The sequence below is a fragment of the Plecotus auritus genome (genome assembly GCF_963455305.1).
Source record: "Plecotus auritus genome assembly, chromosome: 5".
Taxonomy (NCBI): Eukaryota; Metazoa; Chordata; class Mammalia; order Chiroptera; family Vespertilionidae; genus Plecotus; species Plecotus auritus.
The window spans coordinates 181,142,950-181,146,875 of NC_137776.1; positions in this window are offsets into that span (position 1 = coordinate 181,142,950).

Below are 3,926 nucleotides of genomic sequence, written 5' to 3' on the forward strand. Positions count from 1 at the left end.
TTTCCTTCCAAGTTGCCATGCTGCTGGGTACATAGGTGTGGCCAGCTACTTCCTGGACCACAGTTGGGGACCCCCTCTTGGGGTGTAGTGGAGGTTTCAGAAGGGCAAGGACAGCCTGGTAGGGGCTGTGAGTCTACTTAGCCTGGCAGGGTCCATGTGGCCCTAGGCAGGGAGGCCCCTGGGGGGGGGAGTGGCCAGTGAAATGCTCGAGGGCACAGGTGTGGGTGGGCGGCCTGGGTGTGGATCAGCTCAGGCAGCTTCTAGGTGAGGCTTCTGTCTGAGCCTCTGTCCACATCATCTGCAAGATGCAGGTGTTGGATGAGGCCAGGAGTGTAGGGTCAGGCTCAGTCACTAAGCCTGCGCTGGTGAGAGCCAGGGTGAGGGGCTGGGACAGGTGGGAGTAGAGCGGATCTGAGCTTGCTGGATATTCGGATGTATTCATGGGCAGTTGGGCATTGCAAGGTTTAGGCGAAGGATATTTTAAAAACAAAGTCACTTTGAAAAGTTTCAGATGTACCAAAGAGTTAAAAAGAAAACCATAATAAAGACTACCCATATAACCAACACCTCAAGGCAGTAATAACATCTTGCCATTTCTTTAAAAAAATTTTTTAGAGTAAGTTCCAGACATGTGCTTCATCCCTAAACACCTGACCAGGCAGGTCTTAAAAATAAGGTGGTAGTTCTCTGGCATGACCAAGATACCGTAATCACACCTGCAAAGCGTATCGCTGATTCTCGACTATCTGCTGGGATGCTGAAAAGCGTTTTTCCCAGTCAGCTGGAGATGGACTTCAGTTCCGCCCAAAAAGGAAAATGCCTGCCTCTCCCTTTACGGGTTTTAGAGACGCGAGCCGATCTGGTCACCTCTGAGGCTAGCAAATCGTTTTGTTGGATTGAAACAGTTTTATTGAGGTATAACGTGTGTGCCATAAAATTCATCTGCTCTGATGATTTTTAGTAAATTTACAGAGCGTGCAGCTGCTCCCACTGCGTGTTTTTAGAACATTCCCATCGCCACAAAGACCCCTTGTGTCCTTTTGCCGTAATCCCCCGGCCGCTACCAATCTGCTTTTTCTCTCTTGATTTGCCTTTCCTGGACATTTCTGTAAACGGAATCCTACAGTCTGATATCTTTTGTGCTTGGTTTCTAATGATGTTTCTGAGATTCGTCCATTTGATGGCATGTACCAGTAACTTATTTCTGTTGCTGACCAGCTTTCAACAAATACGTTTTTCTGTTTTTTGAATACCACTATGAACTCATGGGTTTTTATTTGATATGTACAGTTACAAGCATTCTTCTGATGCTCGCATTGGCCAGCGAGAGCCCCTTTGAGCTGGTTCCTGGGTCCGTTTGCCCGCACACCCCTCCCCGTCCCCATCAGTCTCTGAGCACTTCATTTCTACGTGACACGATGTCCCCAGAACCCCAGAGACCAGGGCTGGGAGAGCCCGGCGGGAGCCCTGGCCCACTTCTGTGGCGGACAGTGGATTGCCTGGGGATTCAAGTACAGGAGTTCCTGGGTGAGTAAGTAAACCTCTGACTTAGAGGCCAGCAGCTGACACTTTGTGGGGGAACAGGCCCAGAGAGCGAAAGAGTTTGCGCATAAACCGGTGTTCGACTTTGTGCCTCTAATTTCAGGGCTGCCCTGTCAACTCCTGCCAGGGAGAGGCCAGAGTGCAAGGCCAGCCATACTTGGGATAACGGGGCGCTATGGAAAAGCCTCGGTCTCGGGCTTGTACGAGGATACCTAGGGCAGTGGGAGGGGACAGCCAGCAGTTTGGCTCACGGGATGTAGGATGGTTCAGAACCTGGGACTGCCCATCAGGCAGACCTGGGTTCTAATCCTGCCTCTGCCATGTATGAGCCAGGTGACCCGGCAAGTGGTAGGACACTCTGAGCCTTACGTCCGCAGCTATAAAATGGGATCGTTAAGAGCTGCCTTGCAGGCTGTTGGGAGGATAACACAAGTGACTAAGGCTGGAGCACTCCCAGGATGCTCAGCAATACCAGGGGCATCACTAACCTAACTCTCAGCTCAGGGAGGAGGCAGGTGACTTGCAGCCTCCCATGGGCCTCCTTGTAGCCTTCACACCTGCACTGCCTAGCCCTCTGTCCACACGCTGGGTCTGACCTGTCATCTCTGCCACCTCCTGGGACCCTATAGTGGCTCCTAGGCACATCTCCCTCAGAAATGCATCCATAAGTACAGCAAAGGTATGCACAAGGATGTTCCTAGCAATGCTGTTTGTAACACCCCAAACCTGGAAACACCCCAAATACCCATTAAGAGTCAAATGGGGGAAAAAAAGTCAAATGGGCCCTAACCAGGTTGGCTCAGTGGATAGAGCATCGGCCTGCGGACTCAAGGGTCCCAGGTTCGATTCTGGTCAAGGACATGTACCTTGGTTGCTGGCACATACCCAGTAGGGAGTGTGCAGGAGGTGGCTGATCAATGTTTCTCTCTCATCGATGTTTCTAACTCTCTATCCCTCTCCCTTCCTCTCTGTAAAAAAAAATCAATAAAATATATTTTTACAAAAAGTCAAATGGAGGGGGTGGGAGTGGGAAGGAGGGTGTCATCTGTTAGACTTTCAACAATAAAGAGAAAAAATTTTAAAAGAGTCAAATGGAAAATAAACGGTGTGTTTGCACTATAGAACACTATATGGCAATGAGAGTGAACAAATGACAACTAGAGGCCACAGCATGGATAAATCTCACAAACACAATGCTCGTGAAAGAAACCACACACAGAAAGTACACATGGATGGGGCAAAAGTAGGTTTACAGTAGTTCCTCTGGAAAATAATCTCTATATATAAAAACCTAAGCAACTGGCCGACTGGCCGGTAGCTATGACATGCACTGACCACCAGGGGGCAGAGGCTCAATGAAGGAGCGGAAACCACAGGCATGGAAACTGATGAATCTCAGAGGGAGGAGGGGAGGGCAGGAAGAGATTAACCAAAGATCTCACATGCATACTAGATGCCTGGTGCATGGATTCGTGCACCAGTGGGGTCCCTTGGCCTGGCCTGTGGGGATCGGGCTGAAACTGGCTCTCTGACATCCCCCAAGGGGTCCCGGATTGCGAAAGGGCGCAGACCAAGACGAGGAACCCCACCAGTGCATGAATCCGTGCACCGGGCCTCTAGTACAATAAATAATAATACAAGTGTAAACCTACCTTTGCCCCACTCTATACTGTAGGATGCTGTTTATAGAAAGTACAAACTCAGACCAATCTAATGTATAGTGTTAGATGTAGGGATGGTGGTCATCCTGGGATGAATAGATGGGTGTCAGGGGCTTCTGGAGCCCTGATTCCTTTTTAAAAAAATATATAGTTTATTGATTTTTTTACAGACAGGAAGGGAGAAGGATAGAGAGTTAGGAACATCGATCAGCTGCCTCCTGCACACCCCCTTGACCAGAATCGAACCTGGGACCCTTCAGTCCGCAGGCTGATGCTCTATCCACTGAGCTAAACTGGTTAGGGCTGGGCCCTGATTCTTTTTTTTTTTTAATTGATTTCAGAGAGGAAGGGAGAGGGATAGATAGAAACATCAATGATGAGAGAGAATCATTGATTGGCTGCCTCCTGCACGTCCCCAACTGGGAATGGAGCCCGCAACCTGGGCATGTGCCCTTGACTGGAATCCAACCTGGGACCCTTCAGTCCTCGGTCCGAGGCTCTATCCACTGAGCTAAACCAGTTAGGGCTGGGGCCCTGATTCTTGATCTAGGGGCTGCTTATAAAGGTGTGTTTTGTTTGTGAAATTTCATCACATTCAATTTCAGGAATTTCATGTATGAATGTTTAATTTTTTTAAAAAACCACAATCAGTCCAGCCAGTGTGGCTCAGTGGCTGCAAGTCAACTTATGAACCAGGAGGTCACGGTTTGATTCCTGATCAGG